The 15,719-nt window shown below is 43.3% G+C and overlaps 1 protein-coding gene across 3 annotated transcripts in view; it reads left to right on the forward strand.

Annotated features, from left to right (window-relative positions):
• mid2 (midline 2) overlaps positions 1 to 15,719 on the forward strand; it is a 147,391-nt gene that overhangs the window by 50,786 nt on the left and 80,886 nt on the right. The gene's annotated exons all lie outside the window — the stretch shown is intronic.

Here is a 15,719-nt window from a genome sequence, read left to right on the forward strand (position 1 = left end):
CCCATAAGACCATTAAGCAGCACCCGTCTTTACTTTGGGCAGTCCTGCTGAGCACAGGATGGCAGACTCTTGTTATTAGAATGATTCAGCACAGAGATTCATGTGCTGCTGTCATGCAAAGCATGTGGAACAGTTTAAACAAGCATGTGCGTCCCACTGCTTATTTCGGGGTCTTTGTAGGCTCATTTGGAGAGCTGCACGCTTTCTGACACGAAGCAGACGCGTTGGTTATTTACATTTCATCTCATTTTTGATAGGAGTGACACAAGCGTCCTTATGGCATCCTCTTCCTGTCCGGCTTTTTCTGCATTCTTCCAACAGAAAAGCAGTAACCTGAACTGTTCTTGTAACGTTTCTGTAGAATTTGAGGGTATGAGGTTGCGATATTGTCTTAATTTTCTTTCTATAGTATCACTGTAACATCGGGAGTTTTAATGTGATTGCAGCATTTTTTTAACATTAATTAAATGCTAATTCATGTTTGATTTTTCACATTTTCCGACAGCTGAAGAGATGACAGTCGCTGATGACCGCTCAATAATTATAGTTTGACAGATGTGTATATGTCACTTTTTAAGCCAGTCTTTCCCTTCTGATTCCAGCTGATTCAAAGCAATGAACACTGACTGGAAAATCAAAAACAAATCTGCCACCGGGTAGCGTTGAAGTGAGCCGGTGCCCCAGAAATTAATACCCTGTCAAATTATGATGAAATGCGCAAAGTTGTCAGGAGAGTGTTGAAGTGTCACCGCGCATAATTCAGCTCATGCGGTGCTGAATGCCAGACACTGAACCCATCTATGTTCTGATGATCCTGCTGAGCTCAGCTGACAGCATGAGGGAAAGTGCCTGTTGTTAGGCTGCTTTGACTGCCTCTGTATGCTGAAGTGTTGGGTGGCATGAACAGGGAAGGTCACCGCGGTTGTTACGAGATGTAAGCCTGTCAGGAAGTGCATCTTGAGTAGTTTGCTGCTTTCTATTCAACTCGAACCTGTACTTAAATCAGTGGCTCTTTGCTGAATCTTAAAATCTGTTTCCAGATTTATACACCGCCTCTCTCTCTTTCTGTGTGTGTGTGTGTGTGTGCCATCTGTTTGAGCAAAGCAAAACCATGATAAGAGCACAAACCCAATCAGCCCTGTACACGTCCTGTGAGTGCACTGTAGTAGTAGTTTACCCAATTCTGTTTTTGTTTTTTTTTTTGCCATAAAGCCTCAGAGCTGCCCTGTCTCGTACCATTACACAACATGGCTCATCAAGCCGATTACACATCGGCACACTCATGTATGCTTCCATTTCAAATAGACAAGAACAGAGTCACTGCTCTAGGCTGCCACTTATACCTTCAAAAGCCATACATTCTCTTTCCTGTCTGTCTAACTTTAGGGTTGTTTTCCTGTGGTCTCTCTCTCATCCTCCCTCTCCTTAAAGCCTCTCTCTTTTTTCTCTCTCTTGGTTTATCCATGCATCAATCATCAGTCTCTGTCCTCTCTCCTTCCATCCAGCTCTCTTGTGGGCGCATTGCAAAGCTCACTGATGTGTCTGCTTTACCTGCGATTATCCTGTTTTTCTTGGTGGTTTTTTTTGCATAAAGTTAAGTCCATTCACAGAGGGTGGCAAGGGGATTAAGGGCAAAGTGGTAGCATTAAAGAAACATTGTTGCCCAATGTATGGTGTCTGATTGCATCTAATGAATCAAAACAAAGTTAAACATTTTAATTCTTGACGCCTTTTAACAGTCATGGTTTGGATTGCAGAAGACGTAATGTTATTAGTGTCACACAATGCAGTTTTGGGTGTGTGCATTACTACTTTGAATCATTTGACTTTTTGTGCAGTGAGTGCAACAGTCTGGCCATAAGAGGGTGTTAAAGTTCCCATGAAGTCTAAATCAATGTTTTTACTCACATCTCGTGCTATATGTCACCTGTGCAGCAGTATCTGGCCCGACAGTGGCAACAATGGCCATTTTGTTGGTATTATTAATGATAATTTAATTTGTAATTTCCTGGAAATTATAAAAAATGTAAAAATGTTAAAAACTGCTAACAGCTGCTAACTAGCATCATCCTGTTGAACAGGGCCTCCAAGACCACTAGAAGCCTGTGTGAGGACAGAGAATAACAGTGATTTACAGTTTCCCAATGGACAGATAGCTTTCCTTGTTGCTAACTGCTGCTAAGTGTAGCCACCATTAGCTACTTAACTCAGCTTTGCAGCGAGTGGTCCTTTTAGCTGGGTGTCAGGTAAGAAAACCACCTCGGTAGGCTATTTTCCCTGTCATCAAACTGGCCTCCGCCAGTCTCAAAGGCTGTGTTCAGTACTGGGTCGGCCATGTTCACTGGGAGCTCCCAGTCTGGGCAGAGTCAGCTAAAAAGAATCGCTAATGTTAGCCACTTCGCAGGGGCCGGCTACTGTAAACATCAATCAATACCTGCGACAAGTCCCTTTCTATAGCTGCCCGTTTTTACAGGAAATACAAAAATATGCTAAAGTAAATAGCAGTACACCAGCTGTTTTATGGGAACTTGAATAACACAGCACACTATATCAGTAAACTGAAGAAAACAGCAGCAGTAATGTAATTGGCCTCATTTTTGCCTTACTTCCCACAGTGCTGATTGTCTAGAAAATATCTCTGATTGCACTCCGGCCATTTTTACATAAAGGGACTTGTGACATTTAGCTGATTTATCAAGGTCTCTGCAAGTACTTATCAGATCATAAATTATGTTGTGTTCCTCACCTTTACTCGAGTTCTCAAAAGTCCTTGAAGACTTTTAAATAAAGTCTAGTGTTCAGCAGCTCAGAAGTAAGCCCAGTCAGACAGACCTGCACTCCGAGAGGACTTTTTTTTTTCATCTTCATTTCAGAGATGTCATAAGTCATACATTTAATTCCTAGTGGCATTAAAAGGTCTTGAAAGTCTTCCATGTATCTTGATGCAACTTTGAAACAGACGAACTGAAATGCAGCCAGTAATATTCGTCTCAGTACATAATATCATCTGACCCTCATGACAGCGGGGACCTCCAAAGACCAGAGAGAAACGTGGTGTGTGTTTATTGAGGTGGTCAGTTTCAAGCAGCTGACGCACATACCAAGAGAAGCCATGAATCTGCACCCTGATGTTTTAAAATCCCTGCCCTCTGCTCCACCACTTACAATTCGTCATGGTGTCCCAGCTTTCTGCAACGACTCTAGACCACAGCAATTCCACAAATTCTACTAAACAATGCAAATAAATCATCGCAAGGAGCAGACACAGTCCCTTTGATAAAATGCGTGCTCCTGAATTTCTACCCACGGCCATATTGTTTGTGCATACACGGATAGTAAATGAGGGGAGGAAACCCTTCTGTATTAACAAATGTTGGGCTTAAATCAGTGGAAGCAGGCTTTGGTTTAAATATGCTGTTAGGTTTCAGTGTTTGTGTCATTGTGGTAGGATGAAATGCTGTTATTTGTCTCTTTTATAACAGCAATAATACCCAAGAGGACATGCTTTCATGGTTGCCACAAAAGTGATGTGTTGGGAGCATTGAAGTAAGCATAATCACGGTATCGAATACTCCTCGTGTTGTCCTGAGTTGTGTAAAGCAGTAAACCAATGCATGTGTACTGATAGAAAGCTCCTTTTCAAAAGAAAGTCTATAAAAAAAAAGCAACAAAACCACAGGGATTTGCAGCAAGCTTCATGCTGGCCACACGAGTTGGCACAGAAAAGAAGAAAGCTTGGCTGCTTATGTTAAATGGGAAGTGTCAGAGCAGGTGGAACAGCAGTCTTTGGCTCTAGCCAGCTGCATGTACATCCTGTTAAAAATCATATACCAAAGAACAAAATATCTCTTCCACTCTAAGATTTAGGCGGCACAGTGTCGCAGCAGGTAGTGCGCGTGCCTCACAGCAAGAAGGTCGCCGGTTTGATCCCCAGGTCGGGCAGGGCCCTGCTGTGTGAAGTTTGCATGTTCTTCCCGTGCTTGCGTGGGTTCTCTCCGGGCACTCCGGCTTCCTCCCACAAACCAAAAACATGCTCATCAGGTTAATTGGTGACTCTAAAATTGCCCCTCAGTGTGAGTGTGAGCGTGAATGGTTGTCTGTCTCTATATGTTGCCCCTCGATCAACTGGCGACCGGTCCAGGGTGTACCCCGCCTCTGGCCCGTTGACAGCTGGGATAGGCTCCAGCTCCCCTGCAACCCCCGAAAGGGATAGTCAGGTATAGAAAATGGATGGATGGATGGATGGATGGATGGATGGATGGATGGATGGATGGATGGATGGACTCTAAGATTTATCTTGCAACAGACTAGGGTGCCTCAGAAGTAGTTGGACGTAATTGGCAACTTAGATTAATCTTGTTTACAAGGAAAAAATAACTCACTTTTATAGCCACAGTTATGATTTGTGTGATAATGAATGAAATGTATGTGTTAGTGATTAGTTATAGAATTTACAAAAACAGCTCCCAGATGGCCAAGTCTCGCTGGGGAGCGTTCCTTAATGGAGGAAATGGTTTGTGTGTGATTTATAGTACATTCAACCTTATTGTCATTAGGCTGAGAGAACAAAGCACAGATTAATGTATATATGTACAGTGATGTATGAATAACAGTGAGGACCATATGCTGAGATAACTGAAGTATGGATAGTGTTAAAATATGTATTGGTATGTGAGAGCATAAATAGTGCATGTGAGTGTATGTGCAGTAGTGTGGCAGTGTCAAGTGAGTGGGAGCCAGCAGCCAGTGAGGCTGAGGCAGTTCTAGGGCAAGAGATGGAGATATAGAGTTGATCAAGGGAATGAATGCAGGAGTCAAAGTAGAGCCAGCATGGATGGATGTATGGTGTGACAGATTGCCTCCTGTTTTTGTCTCCACACTCCTTTGATCTCTTCATTGCTCTGAGTGCTATGACGGTCCCTGCCAAGAGAAGCATTGCTTCTCCCAAATACATTTTGCGCTGCATGGAGATCAGCAAGGAGTTGTCATGCACGGCACCATGTTGCTTAACTTTCTCCTTTGGGCCAAAATATTAACCTGATTTTATGGTTATGCTGGTTGGGCCTTAAATATCTACCTTGCTGCTGTTCAGAGCGGGCCTGAGCAGTTGCACCTGGCTGGTCATCTGGCACGCCATGCTATCTGAGCAGAACAGAGCACACAGGAATGAGAATACATTTGGGAGGAGAAAAGCTTTTGCTCTCCGCTCGTAAACCAAATCTGGCTGTATGTTTGGGATTCCTGAAACTTTTAGAGTTGTCCTCAAATGTAAAGGCTTGTAAACTAAGCGAATAGCTTACTAAAGCCAGCCTATATCGTTCACTTTGCTTACTGTGGTCTGGCAAGGATCAATAGACAGTCGCTTTGGCTGGAGGCATCATAGACCTAAATTACTTTGCATTCAATTTGGCTGGTATTTATCCAGTCAGCTGCAAACTAAATGCGGTGCTCATTCCCATCATCATGTAATCCACATAATTTACTGATTGGTCCAGCTTCCAGCTGTTTCTCTCAATTGATCCTTAGAGGATCTTTTCCAGGCGGATGTCTCAGAGCATAAACTGAGCTTTCAAGTACACAACTAAGCAAATAGGTTAGGAACAAAAATGGATTGTGGGCCTATTTTGGAAAGAAGCTTGGGACCAGAAGTTAACAGACTCACTGCAATACCACTCCTCACCCCTAGGAAGATACAGACCTCATGTTGCTTTATGCAAAACATATTTTAGTCTAAATTCTATATGCTGTGCCAGGAACAGATCACATGATATGAACCGCTGCATCATAGGCTTTAATTTTACATGAGTGGGTAGCTCAGCTGACAAACGGGTGGTGGCAGAGAACATGTCATGGTCCAGTCTCTAGAGGTAAACCAGTGAAAGCCAATAAGCTGCAGGCTTTAGTTCAAGGCTGCAGGCTCCACTGATGCCAGATTCAACAGCCCACTTACCTGAGAAAGAGAAGTTTGGAAAGCAATTATCTGAACCACATGAAGACTCAAATGTACTCAAAGAGTGAAGAAGGACACGTATTACTATAACTCTTGCTTTTTTCCTCGGCTGACAGTTTCTTTCCTTTCTTTTTTCCACCTCTCTGTCTCTCAGTGTCTTCTAATGCAAGTGCAGACCTTCTCAGCTGGCATTAATGACAGTGTGGTATGCATAAGTGTTAGTACTAAAGAAATGATCTTGTGGAGGGTATCTGCAGCAGACTACAAGCTTTACTCTGTCGCAGAGATCTGTCACAATAGCAGGTGAAGAGTTCCCACATTTTTACTTCATTAAGGGCGTACTGGCTGCAGTCCCCTGAGGTCAACGCTGAATGTCCAGAGACTTTGGATAACATTAACACAGCATCACTTTACACTGGAATCCCATGAGGCTAAAATCGAATTGTTGCTCCTGCTGCGGCTTCAGTTAGCATGAGAGTGGTGCCATTTGAAACCTAATTAGCCAGGGAGCTCTCAAGATCACACCTTATTGGACAGACACATTGGCCACAATAACAGGCTCTCATTTCAAAGCTGCGTTCACACAAAGAGTGCTTGAAGATGTTGATTCTGAGGTGTTTCCCCCACTGTCTCAGTTTGTTTTCGGAGGTGAGAAAATCTCATTTGAACTCAGGTGACATCTTGAGTGCAAGATAGTTCAGTTTTTTCTTTAGTAACCTCATGTCAGTTTAGTGTAAGCTACGTGTGTTTTGTGACATGTGAATTGCTGCTGCAACACTGCATTTTCCCTCAGTGGATCAATAAAGTACTCTATCCTAGCAGGAGGGCACATTTTGGAAAGGAATACGGATGCTTAATTCAATAATGAGACATCAATTTGAAGTGAATATTAATTCTCCATTAACAGATGTCAGCTTTATTCAGTCATTTGGTGACATACTGTGTGGTTACACAGGGAAGGTGAGGATGAGAGTTTTGAAAGTTTTGAAATCATGCGCAAGCAGGTATGAATGATGAGTTGAAATTTATCAGTAGAATATGAAAAACAGCAAATATGAAGGAAAACATCTTCTTTGTTGAACTGTGTATTATTTTATGTAAATGCAGAGATTTACTTCAGCTTTCCAACTGCCATTAAGTCTAACCTTGCAAGATGTCTAATGATCAGCAACTTCAGAGCCTTGCGTTTGCAAAGCATTGCCCAGCAGTAATTGGCTTGAGCCTAAATGACCAAATACAAAAAAACTGAAGTAACATTTGGGTTATTTTTTGAGCTGAAAAACATTGCAGTGTGGGTGTGATTGCAGCCTTAGCTTGTCCTGTTGCTCTGACGTGTGCAAAACATATAAAAAACGCTGAGGTCCAAATCCAAAAAGAATCCACCCAGACAGGAAGAGAGAGGGGGCTTTTCCACCCCAGCCCAGCAGCAGCTGAGCTGAGGAGGTGCCCAACCTCCCAACACGCTAGTTAACAGCCAGCTGCCTGTCTATACTCCTGCAGCGACGCACGTGTTTCCCATGATCTCACCTGCTGGCACCAGAAGCTTGGGATCAGGCCCGGTTCTGCCGTCATGCTGCCCACCCCAGAAGCCTCACTGTTGGGCAGAGTGTACCACACCTCCTCTGTCTGGGATGCAGGAGCCATGGAAGTGGTGGAGGTGGGGAGCTCTGCCCAGGGACTGATGGTGTGACCCAGGGGTGTAGCTGTTATTGATTTTCAACATTTAATGGATTATCTCAGGATATCTTGGCCGATTCTACATAATGCTTAACACAGAGCAGTGTACAAGAATAACATTTCCAACTTGCTTCACACGTCGCTGCATTAGAAGATTGTTTTCATAAAGACTTCGAACTATAGTGGAAACCTGTTACTAGCTCTCACTCTCTTTTTTTTCTGGGCCATTTCACAGAGAGTATCTTGCTATAATGAACGCCTCTATACTAATGCCAGCACAGGCAGGGAGGCATTCGTGACAAAAATAGTAGGATTGGGCACGGAAAACAGTGGCAGAGAGAGCAAAATAACTATAAAGAGACAGATCGAGAGGGTAGGTGTAAACAGGAGGAGGCGTGAAAGAAGATTTTTGAGCTTCAAGGATGTTTGGAGGATTCTGGGGAAGGTTAATAGCCACGCAGAGCAGAGCACAAAGAGAAGAAGTCACAGGGGTAGAGGAGCAAAAACAAAAAAATAAAAGCATGGCTCATTCCTCGACTTACTCATGCACTCACATACAGACACGTTACATACTTTCATCATACACCCTCATCCACCCAGCAGGCATTTTTTGAGGAACACGTTCTCTCTAAAAGCAGCTCTTTTCCTCTCTTAGTTTCAGCGATCTCTAAGAATCAGATATTTTCCCCTAGAAGACCCTGTGCTAAACACAGAGCACCTCTCACTGCCTGCAGGAGGCTATACTGAGACACTATTAGTTCCTTAAACTATGACCTTTTTCCACTGAAGTTGACCATTTTGTCCAACCTATCATTACCGTGAATATGAGTTCTTGTGGACCTGAGCCCTCCAGGCCATTGGTTCAGTTCAATATTGATATAGCAGTCGGCATTGTTAACCTTCACAATTACTCTCTTTGGTTTTGCTGTGCACTGGGGAATGGCTATTTTTAAAATGCCGGCAATGTTGGGTAGCTATTGTTTAACTAACAACCTATTGATTTGTGTCGGCTTCAGTTGCAGGGCTGCAGCAAGGGGTGGAGGGGGTTGACTGTTTTTCTCATTTTCTCAATGCACAAACACATTATTCAGAATGTTTCAGAGAGTATGAAAGCACAAACTCCATCTAAGCCCAAGCAAACATTGTCCCTTTTGAAGAATTTTGGATGCATACACTGTAATATATTACAGTAATATTATTCCTGTAATATTACATTGCCTGTGCTCCTCTTTAGCAGTGAAGTTTCAAGGGATTGCTCGGCCCTGCAAGTGACTTTGTTTCCAACAATTATGTGTGTGATTCTTTGCAACATTGTCAGAAAGCTCAGATCTGTGTTTAGACTGGATACAACGTAGAACTCATAACGACATTTTTGAAAGGGTGGAGGAAAAAAAATCCATCCAGTCTGAGCTCATCCATCACGTCTTTTCACCACTGACAAGATCTCCCATCTCAAGATGGAACGAATGATTGTTTATCGGTGATAAATAAAACTAATCGAACAAATAGAGCTGTAAGCCGCTGACATTTGAATGCGCGGAGCCTGCTGAGCCAATCGAACAGCGGCCAAGGAAAACAATGGCTCACACTCTCCCCCCTCGAAGGAAATGCCAAACATTACAGTGCTGTATAAATAGAAGGCTCTGACTTTGTAGAGCAAGAGCGTGAGATAGAGGACAGGAACCCCCTCCCTGGGGTCACACCGGTGGCAAGGTCCCCCACCTCTCCATTTTATTGCTCTTTTTGTTTTTCTCTCTCGGGGTGTGTAATCTATTTTTGAGTTGATTTCTCTCGACCTCCCTGTGTTTTTTCATCTCCTTTGGATTACCTGTGTATGTTTCTATGTCTCCCTCACACTTTCCCTGACACCGGCTCATAATGAATAGCTGAAAAGCCTAGTAGGACATCACAAACACCTCCTGCTTTATTAATGGAACCATCTACAACAGCTGAAGTGGCAAATGGCCCTCCTGAATGTATTATGTCGGCGGCGAGCATACAGACTTTGACCCAAGGTGAATGCTGTACTAAGAGCAGGAGAGCTTGTGTTTAATGGCTTTTGGTCAAGAAGCCCATTCTCACTGCTCACAGCTCAGTGCAGTTTAGTTTAATGTAACGGTTAGGAGAAATTTCCCATTGCATCTGGATAAATGCAGCCCTTGTACATCCAGGCACACGTGGTCCTACAACGTGCAGCATGAGGTGTGGCGGTAAGGCCTTGTGCTCTGAGGGCACCGGCGCTGGAACGGAAAATCCATCCAGGATTTTAAGTATTGAATCGTCGATTTCATTTTGTCATTTTACACAGTTTTTTTCTGCACCTCTATTGAGGAAAGGAGGGAGGGAGGGAGACTCGTCCCCATAACGAGGTTAGTTGCTCCGACTGTGTGTAATGAGGTTACGGATGATTCAGCCGAGACAACTCCAACAAGTCTTTCATCTGTACTATCTTTTGTATCAGGCGTATAAATGTATTTCCCTCGGCTGGCAGGCTGTGCAGACATTTTGGTGGATTGAACCCCAGCTGCCGGGGGTATTTAGGAAACAGCATGCACAGGAGGTAGCACGCACACATAACTACACAAGAACGCACACATTTGCCACCAAGACATTTCTCCCGCTTGACTCTTTGTCTTCCTTTATCTCGATGTTATCACCACACACGAGGAGAATCTGGAGCTGCTGAGTGTAGGTTTTTCTCTTCCTGAAACATTTTGTTTTTATCTAACAAAACGAGGAGGAAAAGTAGACAAATCCGAGGTGGGTTTTTTTTTTTTTTTTCCCTCAGAGATGTTTCTTAATTAGGACAGCCGTCATACAAGCAGCCGGGACTGTTGGTGCTTTGGAGACCTTATTGACACACGTTCTGCCTCCTCGAGAATCAATAACACCAGCTTGGACGACATCATTTGCTAATACAGTTTGGCAAGCTGCTGATGAAGTGGCCGGCAACTTACGGGTCAGTTAACCTGCTCATTTAGAGCACAGATACAATGCATTTGAAGTTGTCAGCTGTTTAACTTTACAGGAACATATCGTCAGTCTTCATACGGAGGGCTATTGTTTTGTTGACGGTCTTTGCAGGCTAATATAGGTGTACATGGGCCAGAAATGCAATTTCCCACTGAAAAGAACCTCTTTTCGGAAGCTGAAAGTGCCGTTTATGTGGTGCGTAGATTGCTTTTTCACACGATGTGGAGTAAATTTGCATATATATAGAAAATAACAGTAAAAGGTAAGCCATTAACTTGGCGCCATGCTCTTGTACACATACACACAGTCAGAAGAGAATATAGGAAAAAATGAAGCTGAATTGGTGTCAATACAAGCGAGTTTGTTTCCTGCAAGGCGAGACAATAGATTTTTCTCTCCATCATCTTATTTTATGTCATTTTGGTTTGTGTTTTAGTTTTGCTGCAGAATTTTAGTTATTGGCGAGTTCTGCTGAGCCAGTAGCCAAAGAAAATACAGCAGAGTCAGTGTTGTAGCTCTGGACACTGTTCAAGGTGGACTAGCTTTGAAAATGTTCGTCAATATTCTTTGTGTATCAGAGTACACTTATTAATTGGCTTCAGCAGCCAAATTGAGGCTTCAAAGGAAGGGAGACAGAGGGGCAGTCTGGAGATTGAAGGAGAGATTGAACATGAAGTAAATCATATTTGTTCTTAAGAACAAACCAATGACTCTGGATCCAAGTATCCAAGAGTGTATCCAAGTGCTGTAAGTTTGCTCCAGAAAAGGGAATATTTGAAGAGAGGAATTACATGTTACTGCCCGCTTGACCTCAGTCTATCTCCACGTCTGATTTCCAGGGTCAGCAGTTCACAGCCACAACACGAGCCACCAGGCTGGAAGTCTGCTTACCGATGACATTTTTTGTTGACAGTGAGACTCGTTCTTCATCCCTTCCATCCTCCAGCATGCTCAGCCGCGTCTAAATATCTAATAAGCCGTTCTGCCAACTTCTGATCCCGGGTTTGTTCTCACCTGGGCAAATGCACATGAATAATGGAAGCAGCATGAAGTGAGGCAGGGGTATGGTTGCTACTCAGTGTTGTGTTGAGACCTGATAAGACTCTCCACTGCAGCAAAAGAGCCTGAGAGAGCTGATGAGACGACGTCTGACAGTATTAACTTTATTACCCACAGGCTGCCAAGCTGTAACAGGCAGAAGTATTAAGTGGTAAGGGGTAAAAGAGACGAGGTGTGCACTACTCACTGTCACAACCCTGTGAAAATCTCATTTCATTCTGCTTTCATGTATAAATGTATTAAACCAATTAACAAGTCTGGCTTGGCCTTGCGCTAGACAAGAATTGATTGTTTACTTTATTTTCAGTGTCTTGCATCAGCAAATGTCCTTCACACAATAGAGCCCTCATCAGCACTGCTGACAGGCTCTGAATATAGGAAACAAATAGGGCTGTGAAAACGAGTGTGGGTGATTCCAACCACACACACCCTGCTGCACCCACAGCGACAAGCCTGGGGAGCCATATGAGGCTGTAATACTGCAAGACTCGTGCATGCAAACGTATAGAGAAAACCTGTGCAAGAAAAACACACATTCAGAAACACAAGATTCAGCGAGACACATACAGACTCCTCTCATAACTGAGTGATATGAACGATTTTTAAATATATTTAGCCTAAGACATGTACTGTTCATTATGAATCATGCAAGTAAAGTATCTCTATTTAAATACATTTGCTGACAATAAATCATATCAATGCCAAAACTATCCATCACTACAATGCCAATACGTCAATAACTGCACCAAAACAGCAGCTCCCTGCTCTGTCAGCATCACCCATGCAGGATGTCTTGCACTGTTATGTGTTACATAATAATGGGTGTGTCTGAAAGATCAACTGAGGTACAAAGAGGTGAACTGAGATAACTTGTCCCCGGAGTGCCAGCCTGTGTTTTCCCCATCAAGAGCTAACACTGGCAACCAGGGAATGAGAAAGCTAACTGGTACAGTGAGTCACAGCTCTGCCTGCTGCCTCAGTCATACTCCACTGATGTTGAGCGGACTGACCTTGAAGCCTGTCAGATGCCTGCCAGGCACTCGAAAAAGTGTTTTTTGCTGAAAATCTTTTAAAAGATGTGAAATATTTCTCTTACAAGGACTCTCACAGACAGCTTGAGACTAAATAATTTGGAGCAGATATATAAACTAAAAATTAATTGTGCAATCAATGTGCAGTGTTTGCAGATCTGCTGATGCAGCGCATCGTTCTGGATTCATTCTGAAGTTGGTTTTGTAATAAGAGCTTTCTCCAGTGAGGCAGTGAGAGGGTTAAACGTAAGCCAGCCTGCTCAACTGCACTGAATGTGAAATGGAAACACCGGCTTGGCTGCATTACTGTTTACATTCTATGAATAGGAATCACATGTTTGGTGAAACCAGCCCGGTCTGAGGGCTGCCGGAGAGAGAGAGAGAGTGAAAGACAGGAAAAGAGAGAGAGAAAGGAAAGACTGGGCAAGTGGAGGCAGGAAAAAGAGTGAGAGAAGAGGAAGAAGAGAGGAAAAGATGAAGGGGAAAACGGTGAGAATGAAGGGGGTGGCCAGAGGAACCCTGGCCTGTTTCTCATATGCTGAAATTCCTTTTTATCCCACGAGCAGCTGAGACACATGGCCCCTGTCAAAGACTGCACGGAAATGTAACACAGCAAGTTTAATGTGCCGCTTGATCCCACTTATATAATCATATGTACAGTTTGGTGTGTTCTGGTCAACCGGAGGGCTCTCATTTTTGGGGCTGCCCCATTTCCCTTTTCCAAAACCATAGCGGTGAATGGCCGTATAACTCTTGATGTCTGGCAAAACTCAGCAGTGCCTGGTCCTGACATGTGTCTTATGCTTGTGGGTATTTTTAACCCTAATTGCTAAAATAAATTGCCCCTCAAAAAATGCCAGCATTTCAATCCACTAATGCAACCAAATTCCACTGAATCTACTCAGACAGTGTCCCGTTTCTTTCTGGTTTAAATGCTCAGCTGAGGTGATTAGGGTAAATGGCATGTTTAGGGCCGGAGCTTTAGAGTTATGTTTGCTAACAAGGTCACTAATGAAAGCATCCATACAGCAGGGCCGTGTTAGGTTGTTTTTATTAGTCATTTTAATGTGTGCACCATTGATTAGTCCCTGTGCCTCGCCAAAATGTGTCGAAGGTCTGTGACTTTGCAACACCACACAAACAGGCCAGCCTTTCTCTGGGGAAAGACACGTGTTGGCTCCAGGTATGGCATTTGGTTACCTCATAAAGGGGGAAAGAAAACTCCTTGTTTTGGAAAGACAGAGTGCGAGTTAGAGAGAGCAACCGCCATCTTATCTTGCTGTGTTTGAACAGTTTTCTTGCCCCATAAAAATTTTAAGCTTAATTTTTTCTGTTTTCTTGCAGGCACCTTTTTAATTAGTAATGTGTTACTGTTTCACATGAGCAAGCTGGTGGAGAAAGCCTTTAATTTGTTATTAGCAGCTTTAACCTTTTGCCTGTTCGGAGATATTTGTGGAATGCTCACTGCATAACAACAGCTCCACAGCAGATTGAGGTCACAGACTACAGACTGGCCTTGTCAGTTGAAAAGCATCTGTCTTTGTTCAGCCTGTGCCATCAGCACAGTGATTTGGGGTTGATAGTAGCTGATGGCGACTATGAATGCAGGTGGCCTCTAGCAGGCAACTGTCTTTCTAGTTCCAACACATCATCATACCTAAACAACTGAATAGGTTGACTGCCAATGACTGCCAGTGAGCATTCCCAGAATGACATATGACCGTTGATTACCAGTGACAGGTGTACCAGACCTTTGTCATACCGGACCTTCATCATACCAGTCCTTTTGGTCACATTGTTAAACAGTTTGCCTAGGTTCAGACACCTAAACTACTTGATTAGGTTTAGGTAAAGATCACGACTGGAGTTAAAATAAGTTACGTATGTGATCTAATGAAAGTATGTTATTTAAAATTGGTCAGTGTTGACTTAGGATTTTGTATGGGACACAAACAGCCATCCACTGGGTGACAGTCTTGTGTTTGACCCACCTTCCCACCCATTTTTCTCGCAGTGTCTGAAGACAGCAAAATCCACCAACCTGCCCCACCAAAGCTCACTGATTTACTCATATGTAGTTTTCTTTAATTATCAAAAACGTACAAAAACTGTGGTGTGAAAACAACAAATGGTTGAGTCGAAGCTAACAGTCACCTGGCCCTAGCTTCATATTTGGTGATATGAGTGACAGTATTTTCCAAAATGTCCAACCATTCTTTCCAAAAAGTACTCCATCTGTCAATCTGTATAAGCAGAAACATCACTGACGTTTGTGTGCCATGACACGCAAGAAGCAAAAGCTCCTTTGTCTCGTCAAAAGTGTTTGGCTAATGCCTTCTTAGAGTTCTGTCCAGTCCTTCAACCTTTAGGAAAGTTTTGCACTCATTTGAATTTTTCCATCAGTATATTAGAATACCTAATAAATGACCTTTCTGCTTTGGGCTTCAATTTCCTATTCTTTAATAGTTTGTTTTGCAAGTAATGTCTCAATTATTTTTAACGCACTCGCTTATACCAAAAAGTGCTTCTCTGCACAAAAAACAAATTTCAGTTGTGACAAGTGGCATTTTCCCATAATGAAAATACAAATGCCCCCCCCCGCTTTGACACCCCACAGGTATAAACATGGCAACGTCTCAGGGTGTGTTTTCCAAAGCCCCTGAAAAAGGAAGATCTCCAACCCCCCTGCTGCTGTTGTTTACTGTCATTTTGATCTCTGCAGCCTTTAAACCTCAACTATGTGATTTTCCACGCTTCTTCCTTCACTGTGATAAGTCCATGATTGACAGCTTCGAGCGAGATGGATAGATACCAGGTACACTTAGGGAAGATTGAGTAGTGGGAGTGCGGGTCGAGGGATTGGGTAGGAGCATGGGGGGATGAGAGGTGGCAGATACACTGTAGATGTGACAATGAAAACCGGTGATTCACTGTAGATTCTCAGAGATTGGGTTGTCAATAGAGTAGTGACCAAGGCCTCACGCTCTGTTTTTGTGTGTGTGTGTGTGTGTGTGTGTGTGTGTGTGTGT

The sequence above is a fragment of the Chaetodon trifascialis genome, chromosome 5 (genome assembly GCF_039877785.1).
Source record: "Chaetodon trifascialis isolate fChaTrf1 chromosome 5, fChaTrf1.hap1, whole genome shotgun sequence".
NCBI lineage: Eukaryota > Metazoa > Chordata > Actinopteri > Chaetodontiformes > Chaetodontidae > Chaetodon > Chaetodon trifascialis.